We start from the raw sequence: 15,014 nt of genomic DNA, 5'->3' as shown, positions 1-15,014 counted from the left end.
AGCGACTGCTCCAAGATACAAAATGGTGGTAATTATTTCCACATTATCTTTCCACTGTTTTTGTCCTAGTATTTGAAGTGCAGCTTTTGAGTCTGTGTGTATGATTGCATTTTGAGTGTTTTGTGCAATCACATATGCGAATGCCTGTTGTATGGCAAACAGCTCAGTTTGGGTTGATGATACTAGTCCTCCCAGTCTCCAATATGCCTGTACGCTGGCCATGCAAAGAGCAGCGCCAGCACTCTCATATTCTGTGTCCACCGATCTGTCTGTGAAGATGTGGGTGGCTCCTGCTACTGCTATGCTATACATTTGCTCTTCTATTATGCGCCATAGGATTGTCGGATCATAGGCAGCCTTTTTCATTGGGAGACTTTCTATTACTATTTTGAAAGTAGGCTCTTCCCACGGTGCGGAAGGAGTGTAATTTGGGTGTGGATGATCACCCTCTCTATCAAGAATCATGTTTTTTAAATGTAGTCTGTTTAGGACTTTTCCTGCTCTTACAACCCAAGAGTTTCCATTGTTTTGGCCTAGTCCAACCACCAAGGCCTGCCATACTGGGATTGGATCAGAAGAAATAATTATCTTACTGACAATTGCAGCTGTCCTTTGTGATATTCTTTCTTGTAGAGAGGGCAAACCCGTCTCCAGTCTAAGAGTTTCAAGCCTGGTCCACATGGGGGCTCCCAGTGCGGCTCTCATAGCATTGTTTTGGGCAACTTCAAGCTTTTTCCACTGTTGGTGTGATAGATTTGTGAGTGCAGGTGCGGCATAATCGATCACTGATCTGACTGCCTGTACATAGGATGTGCGAAGGACTTGCAGATTGGCTCCTCCAGAAAGGGAGGTTAGCGACCTGAGGATTGCCTTCCGGGCCGCAGTTCGCTCTCTCAAGTAAGTGACCTCAGTATTAAAATTCATGTGTGTGTTCAGGATGATTCCTAGATACTGATAGGTGTCGACCCATTCAATTGGTTGACCCTGTACTGTGAATTGGATGTTGGGCTTCGCTATTTTTATGGGCATGGCCTTTGACTTTGAGGGATTGATTTTGATCCCAATCTGTTTTGCCTCTTTACTGATGCAGTCTAAGCATTTGGGTGCAAGGCGCGCCGCATCCCTTCCTTTTATGATGATGACAAAGTCGTCCGCGTAGTTTGGCAGCCTGCAGTGATGTGGAAGTTTCAACCTAATTATTCTTTCCATTAAAGAGTTGAAGAGAAGAGGGCTGAGAATACCTCCTTGCGGTGTACCATTTTCATGTCTTTTGTACTCAGAGACTGTGCCATGAAGTTTTACTCTTCCTTCTCTGTTTATGAGATAGTTTTTGGTCCAGGAGAGCAGGTTGCCTCTGACCTCTTTGTCAATGAGGCAGCAGAGAATAGCTGGGGCACTAGCCAGTTCAAAGGCTTTTTCGAGGTCCAGGAATATCAGCATTCCTGGTCTGTCATTCAATTGGGCTAACAGATTTGTAATACATTCCACTGTGCTAACCCCTCTTCTATAGGCATACATATCATGGTGCAGTTTAGGCATTTTCCACTCCAGTCTGTTGAGTGCCATTCTGTCGGCCGTCTTGGCTGCACAGCTTTGGAGAGAGATGGGCCTGGGATTAGCAGGATCTTTGGGTTTTGGGATCGGCACTATGTCTGCTCTATTCCAAGCAGAAGGTCTAGTTTGAGAAGTCCAGGCTAAATTAATTAACCTAAGGTATGCAACGTCTCCCTCTGGGCCGAGGTTTCTAATCATTTTATAGGTTATTTTGTCGGCTCCAGGGGATGTATCCTTGGATTTTTTCTTAGCCCGATTGAGCTCATCCAGTGTGAAGGGGGCATTAGTGTCAGAGACTTCTTCATATGCTGTAAGGATTCTGTGCCACCTTTCTTCCTCTAGTCCGGTCTGTACTGCTAATACATCTGGTGGAAGTTGATTGTTGGCTGCTCTCTCTGCAAACCTGGTTGCCAGTACTTCGGCTTCCTGTTGAGGATCCTTGGGGTGTGGAGCTTTAAGTGTTTTATTCCCTTTGGCTCGGTGAATTTGCTGCCACATCTCTCCGAGAAAGGTGTGTTCATTCAGGTGTGAACACCATTCCAGCCACTTTTGTTCTTTTATTTGTCTGGTCTCTCGATGCTCATGTTCCTTGACCTCACAAAGTAAGATCCTGTTGCGGTCGCTTGGCTGCTTTTTGTATAGCTTTCTTGTTCTATTGAGTCTATGGTTGAGTTCTTTGATGATGAGGAAGATTGATTGATTGATAAAGATTAAGCCACCCAAGAGGTGGCACGGGCATGAATAGCCCGTAAGTGGTACAATTTTGTTTTTTGTTTTTTTCTCAATATTCTGAGGTTGCATTTAACCATCAAGCTGTTATCGCGGGGGAGGATACTGCTTCACAGTCTTTATGAGGGTGTCCGGCTGCTGGACACCTTTGTTGACCAGGAGAGTGGCTGTGTTGATGGCTTCAGGGTGGCCACTGCATGATTCAGGAACTCTTAAAGCTCTTCTAAGGTCATTGGTTGCTTCACATTCCAGAAGATAGTGAAGTAATGGCTTTTCTGTGACAGTTTGGCAGAAGATGCACTCTCTGCCGGGGTTCACCAATCTCCCAGTTGCATCTGTAACCTAGACGTAGTCTATATAACCTAACTGCTATTTCTCTGTGGATTCCTTTTGGGATATTTAACCTTTCTAATTTGGTTGCCTGAAGATACCATGTTGCAGATGGCGAACCTTCAGCTATTCTCTGGTGTAGGTAGGCTTTGTTGAGATGTGAGAGTTTTTTGGTGATGATGTTTTTTATGTTCTCTAGGCTGGGTTGAATTGTTTTATGTATCACTGGATGACGAGTTGCCAATATATCAATTTCATCAGCTTTTTCATTTAATGGGATTCCAATATGGGATGGGTTCCAGTTTAAAGTTATGTTGAGTCCTTTGCCTTTAGTGACTGCTCCAAGATACAAAATGGTGGTAATTATTTCCACATTATCTTTCCACTGTTTTTGTCCTAGTATTTGAAGTGCAGCTTTTGAGTCTGTGTGTATGATTGCATTTTGAGTGCTTTGTGCAATCACATATGCGAATGCCTGTTGTATGGCAAACAGCTCAGTTTGGGTTGATGATACTAGTCCTCCCAGTCTCCAATATGCCTGTACGCTGGCCATGCAAAGAGCAGCGCCAGCACTCTCATATTCTGTGTCCACCGATCTGTCTGTGAAGATGTGGGTGGCTCCTGCTACTGCTAAGCTATACATTTGCTCTTCTATTATGCGCCATAGGATTGTCGGATCATAGGCAGCCTTTTTCATTGGGAGACTTTCTATTACTATTTTGAAAGTAGGCTCTTCCCACGGTGCGGAAGGAGTGTAATTTGGGTGTGGATGATCACCCTCTCTATCAAGAATCATGTTTTTTAAATGTAGTCTGTTTAGGACTTTTCCTGCTCTTACAACCCAAGAGTTTCCATTGTTTTGGCCTAGTCCAACCACCAAGGCCTGCCATACTGGGATTGGATCAGAAGAAATAATTATCTTACTGACAATTGCAGCTGTCCTTTGTGATATTCTTTCTTGTAGAGAGGGCAAACCCGTCTCCAGTCTAAGAGTTTCAAGCCTGGTCCACATGGGGGCTCCCAGTGCGGCTCTCATAGCATTGTTTTTGGCAACTTCAAGCTTTTTCCACTGTTGGTGTGATAGATTTGTGAGTGCAGGTGCGGCATAATTGATCACTGATCTGACTGCCTGTACATAGGATGTGCGAAGGACTTGCAGATTGGCTCCTCCAGAAAGGGAGGTTAGCGACCTGAGGATTGCCTTCCGGGCCGCAGTTCGCTTTCTCAAGTAAGTGACCTCAGTATTAAAATTCATGTGTGTGTTCAGGATGATTCCTAGATACTGATAGGTGTCGACCCATTCAATTGGTTGACCCTGTACTGTGAATTGGATGTTGGGCTTCGCTATTTTTATGGGCATGGCCTTTGACTTTGAGGGATTGAGTTTGATCCCAATCTGTTTTGCCTCTTTACTGATGCAGTCTAAGCATTTGGGTGCAAGGCGCGCCGCATCCCTTCCTTTTATGATGATGACAAAGTCGTCCGCGTAGTTTGGCAGCCTGCAGTGATGTGGAAGTTTCAACCTAATTATTCTTTCCATTAAAGAGTTGAAGAGAAGAGGGCTGAGAATACCTCCTTGCGGTGTACCATTTTCATGTCTTTTGTACTCAGAGACTGTGCCATGAAGTTTTACTCTTGCTTCTCTGTTTATGCGACAGTTTTTGGTCCAGGAGAGCAGGTTGCCTCTGACCTCTTTGTCAATGAGGCAGCAGAGAATAGCTGGGGCACTAGCCAGTTCAAAGGCTTTTTCGAGGTCCAGGAATATCAGCATTCCTGGTCTGTCATTCAATTGGGCTAACAGATTTGTAATACATTCCACTGTGCCAACCCCTCTTCTATAGGCATACATATCATGGTGCAGTTTAGGCATTTTCCACTCCAGTCTGTTGAGTGCCATTCTGTCAGCCGTCTTGGCTGCACAGCTTTGGAGAGAGATGGGCCTGGGATTAGCAGGATCTTTGGGTTTTGGGATCGGCACTATGTCTGCTCTATTCCAAGCAGAAGGTCTAGTTTGAGAAGTCCAGGCTAAATTAATTAACCTAAGGTATGCAGCGTCTCCCTCTGAGCCGAGGTTTCTAATCATTTTATAGGTTATTTTGTCGGCTCCAGGGGATGTATCCTTGGAGTTTTTCTTAGCCCGATTGAGCTCATCCAGTGTGAAGGGGGCATTAGTGTCAGAGACTTCTTCATATGCTGTAAGGATTCTGTGCCACCTTTCTTCCTCTAGTCCGGTCTGTACTGCTAATACATCTGGTGGAAGTTGATTGCTGGCTGCTCTCTCAGCAAACCTGGTTGCCAGTACTTCGGCTTCCTGTTGAGGATCCTTGGGGTGTGGAGCTTTAAATGTTTTATTCCCTTTGGCTCGGTGAATTTGCTGCCACATCTCTCCGAGAAAGGTGTGTTCATTCAGGTGTGAACACCATTCCAGCCACTTTTGTTCTTTTATTTGTCTGGTCTCTCGATGCACATGTTCCTTGACCTCACAAAGTAAGATCCTGTTGCTGTCACTTGGCTGCTTTTTGTATAGCTTTCTTGTTCTATTGAGTCTATGGTTGAGTTCTTTGATGATGAGGAAGATTGATAGATTGATAAAGATTAAGCCACCCAAGAGGTAGCACGGGCATGAATAGCCCGTAAGTGGTACAAATTTTTTTTTGTTTTTTTTCTCAATATTCTGAGGTTGCATTTAACCATCAAGCTGTTATCGCGGGGGAGGATACTGCTTCACAGTCTTTATGAGGGTGTCCCGCTGCTGGACACCTTTGTTAACCAGGAGAGTGGCTGTGTTGATGGCTTCAGGGTGGCCACTGCATGATTCAGGAACTCTTAAAGCTCTTCTAAGGTCATTGGTTGCTTCACATTCCAGAAGATAGTGAAGTAATGGCTTTTCTGTGACAGTTTGGCAGAAGATGCACTCTCTCTGTCGGGGTTCACCAATCTCCCAGTTGCATCTGTAACCTAGACGTAGTCTATATAACCTAACTGCTATTTCTCTGTGGATTCCTTTTGGGATATTTAACCTTTCTAATTTGGTTGCCTGAAGATACCATGTTGCAGATGGCGAACCTTCAGCTATTCTCTGGTGTAGGTAGGCGTTGTTGAGATGTGAGAGTTTTTTGGTGATGATGTTTTTTATGTTCTCTAGGCTGGGTTGAATTGTTTTATGTATCACTGGATGACGAGTTGCCAATTTATCAATTTCATCAGCTTTTTCATTTAATGGGATTCCAATATGGGATGGGATCCAGTTTAAAGTTATGTTGAGTCCTTTGCCTTTAGCGACTGCTCCAAGATACAAAATGGTGGTAATTATTTCCACATTATCTTTCCACTGTTTTTGTCCTAGTATTTGAAGTGCAGCTTTTGAGTCTGTGTGTATGATTGCATTTTGAGTGTTTTGTGCAATCACATATGCGAATGCCTGTTGTATGGCAAACAGCTCAGTTTGGGTTGATGATACTAGTCCTCCCAGTCTCCAATATGCCTGTACGCTGGCCATGCAAAGAGCAGCGCCAGCACTCTCATATTCTGTGTCCACCGATCTGTCTGTGAAGATGTGGGTGGCTCCTGCTACTGCTATGCTATACATTTGCTCTTCTATTATGCGCCATAGGATTGTCGGATCATAGGCAGCCTTTTTCATTGGGAGACTTTCTATTACTATTTTGAAAGTAGGCTCTTCCCACGGTGCGGAAGGAGTGTAATTTGGGTGTGGATGATCACCCTCTCTATCAAGAATCATGTTTTTTAAATGTAGTCTGTTTAGGACTTTTCCTGCTCTTACAACCCAAGAGTTTCCATTGTTTTGGCCTAGTCCAACCACCAAGGCCTGCCATACTGGGATTGGATCAGAAGAAATAATTATCTTACTGACAATTGCAGCTGTCCTTTGTGATATTCTTTCTTGTAGAGAGGGCAAACCCGTCTCCAGTCTAAGAGTTTCAAGCCTGGTCCACATGGGGGCTCCCAGTGCGGCTCTCATAGCATTGTTTTGGGCAACTTCAAGCTTTTTCCACTGTTGGTGTGATAGATTTGTGAGTGCAGGTGCGGCATAATCGATCACTGATCTGACTGCCTGTACATAGGATGTGCGAAGGACTTGCAGATTGGCTCCTCCAGAAAGGGAGGTTAGCGACCTGAGGATTGCCTTCCGGGCCGCAGTTCGCTCTCTCAAGTAAGTGACCTCAGTATTAAAATTCATGTGTGTGTTCAGGATGATTCCTAGATACTGATAGGTGTCGACCCATTCAATTGGTTGACCCTGTACTGTGAATTGGATGTTGGACTTCGCTATTTTTATGGGCATGGCCTTTGACTTTGAGGGATTGAGTTTGATCCCAATCTGTTTTGCCTCTTTACTGATGCAGTCTAAGCATTTGGGTGCAAGGCGCGCCGCATCCCTTCCTTTTATGATGATGACAAAGTCGTCCGCGTAGTTTGGCAGCCTGCAGTGATGTGGAAGTTTCAACCTAATTATTCTTTCCATTAAACAGTTGAAGAGAAGAGGGCTGAGAATACCTCCTTGCGGTGTACCATTTTCATGTCTTTTGTACTCAGAGACTGTGCCATGAAGTTTTACTCTTGCTTCTCTGTTTATGAGACAGTTTTTGGTCCAGGAGAGCAGGTTGCCTCTGACCTCTTTGTCAATGAGGCAGCAGAGAATAGCTGGGGCACTAGCCAGTTCAAAGGCTTTTTCGAGGTCCAGGAATATCAGCATTCCTGGTCTGTCATTCAATTGGGCTAACAGATTTGTAATACATTCCACTGTGCCAACTCCTCTTCTATAGGCATACATATCATGGTGCAGTTTAGGCATTTTCCACTCCAGTCTGTTGAGTGCCATTCTGTCAGCCGTCTTGGCTGCACAGCTTTGGAGAGAGATGGGCCTGGGATTAGCAGGATCTTTGGGTTTTGGGATCGGCACTATGTCTGCTCTATTCCAAGCAGAAGGTCTAGTTTGAGAAGTCCAGGCTAAATTAATTAACCTAAGGTATGCAGCGTCTCCCTCTGGGCCGAGGTTTCTAATCATTTTATAGGTTATTTTGTCGGCTCCAGGGGATGTATCCTTGGAGTTTTTCTTAGCCCGATTGAGCTCATCCAGTGTGAAGGGGGCATTAGTGTCAGAGACTTCTTCATATGCTGTAAGGATTCTGTGCCACCTTTCTTCCTCTAGTCTGGTCTGTACTGCTAATACATCTGGTGGAAGTTGATTGTTGGCTGCTCTCTCTGCAAACCTGGTTGCCAGTACTTCGGCTTCCTGTTGAGGATCCTTGGGGTGTGGAGCTTTAAGTGTTTTATTCCCTTTGGCTCGGTGAATTTGCTGCCACATCTCTCCGAGAAAGGTGTGTTCATTCAGGTGTGAACACCATTCCAGCCACTTTTGTTCTTTTATTTGTCTGGTCTCTCGATGCACATGTTCCTTGACCTCACAAAGTTAGATCCTGCTGCGGTCACTTGGCTGCTTTTTGTATAGCTTTCTTGTTCTATTGAGTCTATGGTTGAGTTCTTTGATGATGAGGAAGATTGATAGATTGATAAAGATTAAGCCACCCAAGAGGTGGCACGGGCATGAATAGCCCGTAAGTGGTACAATTTTTTTTTTGTTTTTTTCTCAATATTCTGAGGTTGCATTTAACCATCAAGCTGTTATCGCGGGGGAGGATACTGCTTCACAGTCTTTATGAGGATGTCCGGCTGCTGGACACCTTTGTTGACCAGGAGAGTGGCTGTGTTGATGGCTTCAGGGTGGCCACTGCATGATTCAGGAACTCTTAAAGCTCCTCTAAGGTCATTGGTTGCTTCACATTCCAGAAGATAGTGAAGTAATGGCTTTTCTGTGACAGTTTGGCAGAAGATGCACTCTCTCTGTCGGGGTTCACCAATCTCCCAGTTGCATCTGTAACCTAGACGTAGTCTATATAACCTAACTGCTATTTCTCTGTGGATTCCTTTTGGGATATTTAACCTTTCTAATTTGGTTGCCTGAAGATACCATGTTGCAGATGGCGAACCTTCAGCTATTCTCTGGTGTAGGTAGGCTTTGTTGAGATGTGAGAGTTTTTTGGTGATGATGTTTTTTATGTTCTCTAGGCTGGGTTGAATTGTTTTATGTATCACTGGATGACGAGTTGCCAATTTATCAATTTCATCAGCTTTTTCATTTAATGGGATTCCAATATGGGATGGGATCCAGTTTAAAGTTATGTTGAGTCCTTTGCCTTTAGCGACTGCTCCAAGATACAAAATGGTGGTAATTATTTCCACATTATCTTTCCACTGTTTTTGTCCTAGTATTTGAAGTGCAGCTTTTGAGTCTGTGTGTATGATTGCATTTTGAGTGTTTTGTGCAATCACATATGCGAATGCCTGTTGTATGGCAAACAGCTCAGTTTGGGTTGATGATACTAGTCCTCCCAGTCTCCAATATGCCTGTACGCTGGCCATGCAAAGAGCAGCACCAGCACTCTCATATTCTGTGTCCACCGATCCGTCTGTGAAGATGTGGGTGGCTCCTGCTACTGCTATGCTATACACTTGCTCTTCTATTATGCGCCTTAGGATTGTCGGATCATAGGCAGCCTTTTTCATTGGGAGACTTTCTATTACTATTTTGAAAGTAGGCTCTTCCCACGGTGCGGAAGGAGTGTAATTTGGGTGTGGATGATCACCCTCTCTATCAAGAATCATTGTTTTTAAATGTAGTCTGTTTAGGACTTTTCCTGCTCATACAACCCAAGAGTTTCCATTGTTTTGGCCTAGTCCAACCACCAAGGCCTGCCATACTGGGATTGGATCAGAAGAAATAATTATCTTACTGACAATTGCAGCTGTCCTTTGTGATATTCTTTCTTGTAGAGAGGGCAAACCCGTCTCCAGTCTAAGAGTTTCAAGCCTGGTCCACATGGGGGCTCCCAGTGCGGCTCTCATAGCATTGTTTTGGGCAACTTCAAGCTTTTTCCACTGTTGGTGTGATAGATTTGTGAGTGCAGGTGCGGCATAATCGATCACTGATCTGACTGCCTGTACATAGGATGTGCGAAGGACTTGCAGATTGGCTCCTCCAGAAAGGGAGGTTAGCGACCTGAGGATTGCCTTCCGGGCCGCAGTTCGCTCTCTCAAGTAAGTGACCTCAGTATTAAAATTCATGTGTGTGTTCAGGATGATTCCTAGATACTGATAGGTGTCGACCCATTCAATTGGTTGACCCTGTACTGTGAATTGGATGTTGGACTTCGCTATTTTTATGGGCATGGCCTTTGACTTTGAGGGATTGAGTTTGATCCCAATCTGTTTTGCCTCTTTACTGATGCAGTCTAAGCATTTGGGTGCAAGGCGCGCCGCATCCCTTCCTTTTATGATGATGACAAAGTCGTCCGCGTAGTTTGGCAGCCTGCAGTGATGTGGAAGTTTCAACCTAATTATTCTTTCCATTAAACAGTTGAAGAGAAGAGGGCTGAGAATACCTCCTTGCGGTGTACCATTTTCATGTCTTTTGTACTCAGAGACTGTGCCATGAAGTTTTACTCTTGCTTCTCTGTTTATGAGACAGTTTTTGGTCCAGGAGAGCAGGTTGCCTCTGACCTCTTTGTCAATGAGGCAGCAGAGAATAGCTGGGGCACTAGCCAGTTCAAAGGCTTTTTCGAGGTCCAGGAATATCAGCATTCCTGGTCTGTCATTCAATTGGGCTAACAGATTTGTAATACATTCCACTGTGCCAACTCCTCTTCTATAGGCATACATATCATGGTGCAGTTTAGGCATTTTCCACTCCAGTCTGTTGAGTGCCATTCTGTCAGCCGTCTTGGCTGCACAGCTTTGGAGAGAGATGGGCCTGGGATTAGCAGGATCTTTGGGTTTTGGGATCGGCACTATGTCTGCTCTATTCCAAGCAGAAGGTCTAGTTTGAGAAGTCCAGGCTAAATTAATTAACCTAAGGTATGCAGCGTCTCCCTCTGGGCCGAGGTTTCTAATCATTTTATAGGTTATTTTGTCGGCTCCAGGGGATGTATCCTTGGAGTTTTTCTTAGCCCGATTGAGCTCATCCAGTGTGAAGGGGGCATTAGTGTCAGAGACTTCTTCATATGCTGTAAGGATTCTGTGCCACCTTTCTTCCTCTAGTCTGGTCTGTACTGCTAATACATCTGGTGGAAGTTGATTGTTGGCTGCTCTCTCTGCAAACCTGGTTGCCAGTACTTCGGCTTCCTGTTGAGGATCCTTGGGGTGTGGAGCTTTAAGTGTTTTATTCCCTTTGGCTCGGTGAATTTGCTGCCACATCTCTCCGAGAAAGGTGTGTTCATTCAGGTGTGAACACCATTCCAGCCACTTTTGTTCTTTTATTTGTCTGGTCTCTCGATGCACATGTTCCTTGACCTCACAAAGTTAGATCCTGCTGCGGTCACTTGGCTGCTTTTTGTATAGCTTTCTTGTTCTATTGAGTCTATGGTTGAGTTCTTTGATGATGAGGAAGATTGATAGATTGATAAAGATTAAGCCACCCAAGAGGTGGCACGGGCATGAATAGCCCGTAAGTGGTACAATTTTTTTTTTGTTTTTTTCTCAATATTCTGAGGTTGCATTTAACCATCAAGCTGTTATCGCAGGGGAGGATACTGCTTCACAGTCCTTATGAGGATGTCCGGCTGCTGGACACCTTTGTTGACCAGGAGAGTGGCTGTGTTGATGGCTTCAGGGTGGCCACTGCATGATTCAGGAACTCTTAAAGCTCTTCTAAGGTCATTGGTTGCTTCACATTCCAGAAGATAGTGAAGTAATGGCTTTTCTGTGACAGTTTGGCAGAAGATGCACTCTCTCTGTCGGGGTTCACCAATCTCCCAGTTGCATCTGTAACCTAGACGTAGTCTATATAACCTAACTGCTATTTCTCTGTGGATTCCTTTTGGGATATTTAACCTTTCTAATTTGGTTGCCTGAAGATACCATGTTGCAGATGGCGAACCTTCAGCTATTCTCTGGTGTAGGTAGGCTTTGTTGAGATGTGAGAGTTTTTTGGTGATGATGTTTTTTATGTTCTCTAGGCTGGGTTGAATTGTTTTATGTATCACTGGATGACGAGTTGCCAATTTATCAATTTCATCAGCTTTTTCATTTAATGGGATTCCAATATGGGATGGGATCCAGTTTAAAGTTATGTTGAGTCCTTTGCCTTTAGCGACTGCTCCTTGATACAAAATGGTGGTAATTATTTCCACATTATCTTTCCACTGTTTTTGTCCTAGTATTTGAAGTGCAGCTTTTGAGTCTGTGTGTATGATTGCATTTTGAGTGTTTTGTGCAATCACATATGCGAATGCCTGTTGTATGGCAAACAGCTCAGTTTGGGTTGATGATACTAGTCCTCCCAGTCTCCAATATGCCTGTACGCTGGCCATGCAAAGAGCAGCACCAGCACTCTCATATTCTGTGTCCACCGATCCGTCTGTGAAGATGTGGGTGGCTCCTGCTACTGCTATGCTATACACTTGCTCTTCTATTATGCGCCTTAGGATTGTCGGATCATAGGCAGCCTTTTTCATTGGGAGACTTTCTATTACTATTTTGAAAGTAGGCTCTTCCCACGGTGCGGAAGGAGTGTAATTTGGGTGTGGATGATCACCCTCTCTATCAAGAATCATGTTTTTTAAATGTAGTCTGTTTAGGACTTTTCCTGCTCTTACAACCCAAGAGTTTCCATTGTTTTGGCCTAGTCCAACCACCAAGGCCTGCCATACTGGGATTGGATCAGAAGAAATAATTATCTTACTGACAATTGCAGCTGTCCTTTGTGATATTCATTCTTGTAGAGAGGGCAAACCCGTCTCCAGTCTAAGAGTTTCAAGCCTGGTCCACATGGGGGCTCCCAGTGCGGCTCTCATAGCATTGTTTTGGGCAACTTCAAGCTTTTTCCACTGTTGGTGTGATAGATTTGTGAGTGCAGGTGCGGCATAATCGATCACTGATCTGACTGCCTGTACATAGGATGTGCGAAGGACTTGCAGATTGGCTCCTCCAGAAAGGGAGGTTAGCGACCTGAGGATTGCCTTCCGGGCCGCAGTTCGCTCTCTCAAGTAAGTGACCTCAGTATTAAAATTCATGTGTGTTCAGGATGATTCCTAGATACTGATAGGTGTCGACCCATTCAATTGGTTGACCCTGTACTGTGAATTGGATGTTAGACTTCGCTATTTTTATGGGCATGGCCTTTGACTTTGAGGGATTGAGTTTGATCCCAATCTGTTTTGCCTCTTTACTGATGCAGTCTAAGCATTTGGGTGCAAGGCGCGCCGCATCCCTTCCTTTTATGATGATGACAAAGTCGTCCGCGTAGTTTGGCAGCCTGCAGTGATGTGGAAGTTTCAACCTAATTATTCTTTCCATTAAACAGTTGAAGAGAAGAGGGCTGAGAATACCTCCTTGCGGTGTACCATTTTCATGTCTTTTGTACTCAGAGACTGTGCCATGAAGTTTTACTCTTGCTTCTCTGTTTATGAGACAGTTTTTGGTCCAGGAGAGCAGGTTGCCTCTGACCTCTTTGTCAATGAGGCAGCAGAGAATAGCTGGGGCACTAGCCAGTTCAAAGGCTTTTTCGAGGTCCAGGAATATCAGCATTCCTGGTCTGTCATTCAATTGGGCTAACAGATTTGTAATACATTCCACTGTGCCAACTCCTCTTCTATAGGCATACATATCATGGTGCAGTTTAGGCATTTTCCACTCCAGTCTGTTGAGTGCCATTCTGTCAGCCGTCTTGGCTGCACAGCTTTGGAGAGAGATGGGCCTGGGATTAGCAGGATCTTTGGGTTTTGGGATCGGCACTATGTCTGCTCTATTCCAAGCAGAAGGTCTAGTTTGAGAAGTCCAGGCTAAATTAATTAACCTAAGGTATGCAGCGTCTCCCTCTGGGCCGAGGTTTCTAATCATTTTATAGGTTATTTTGTCGGCTCCAGGGGATGTATCCTTGGAGTTTTTCTTAGCCCGATTGAGCTCATCCAGTGTGAAGGGGGCATTAGTGTCAGAGACTTCTTCATATGCTGTAAGGATTCTGTGCCACCTTTCTTCCTCTAGTCTGGTCTGTACTGCTAATACATCTGGTGGAAGTTGATTGTTGGCTGCTCTCTCTGCAAACCTGGTTGCCAGTACTTCGGCTTCCTGTTGAGGATCCTTGGGGTGTGGAGCTTTAAGTGTTTTATTCCCTTTGGCTCGGTGAATTTGCTGCCACATCTCTCCGAGAAAGGTGTGTTCATTCAGGTGTGAACACCATTCCAGCCACTTTTGTTCTTTTATTTGTCTGGTCTCTCGATGCACATGTTCCTTGACCTCACAAAGTTAGATCCTGCTGCGGTCACTTGGCTGCTTTTTGTATAGCTTTCTTGTTCTATTGAGTCTATGGTTGAGTTCTTTGATGATGAGGAAGATTGATAGATTGATAAAGATTAAGCCACCCAAGAGGTGGCACGGGCATGAATAGCCCGTAAGTGGTACAATTTTTTTTTTGTTTTTTTTCTCAATATTCTGAGGTTGCATTTAACCATCAAGCTGTTATCGCGGGGGAGGATACTGCTTCACAGTCTTTATGAGGATGTCCGGCTGCTGGACACCTTTGTTGACCAGGAGAGTGGCTGTGTTGATGGCTTCAGGGTGGCCACTGCATGATTCAGGAACTCTTAAAGCTCTTCTAAGGTCATTGGTTGCTTCACATTCCAGAAGATAGTGAAGTAATGGCTTTTCTGTGACAGTTTGGCAGAAGATGCACTCTCTCTGTCGGGGTTCACCAATCTCCCAGTTGCATCTGTAACCTAGACGTAGTCTATATAACCTAACTGCTATTTCTCTGTGGATTCCTTTTGGGATATTTAACCTTTCTAATTTGGTTGCCTGAAGATACCATGTTGCAGATGGCGAACCTTCAGCTATTCTCTGGTGTAGGTAGGCTTTGTTGAGATGTGAGAGTTTTTTGGTGATGATGTTTTTTATGTTCTCTAGGCTGGGTTGAATTGTTTTATGTATCACTGGATGACGAGTTGCCAATTTATCAATTTCATCAGCTTTTTCATTTAATGGGATTCCAATATGGGATGGGATCCAGTTTAAAGTTATGTTGAGTCCTTTGCCTTTAGCGACTGCTCCAAGATACAAAATGGTGGTAATTATTTCCACATTATCTTTCCACTGTTTTTGTCCTAGTATTTGAAGTGCAGCTTTTGAGTCTGTGTGTATGATTGCATTTTGAGTGTTTTGTGCAATCACATATGCGAATGCCTGTTGTATGGCAAACAGCTCAGTTTGGGTTGATGATACTAGTCCTCCCAGTCTCCAATATGCCTGTACGCTGGCCATGCAAAGAGCAGCACCAGCACTCTCATATTCTGTGTCCACCGATCCGTCTGTGAAGATGTGGGTGGCTC

The sequence above is a fragment of the Procambarus clarkii genome, chromosome 19, assembly GCF_040958095.1.
Source record: "Procambarus clarkii isolate CNS0578487 chromosome 19, FALCON_Pclarkii_2.0, whole genome shotgun sequence".
Lineage (NCBI taxonomy): Eukaryota > Metazoa > Arthropoda > Malacostraca > Decapoda > Cambaridae > Procambarus > Procambarus clarkii.
Note: the sequence above shows the minus strand (reverse complement) of the source record.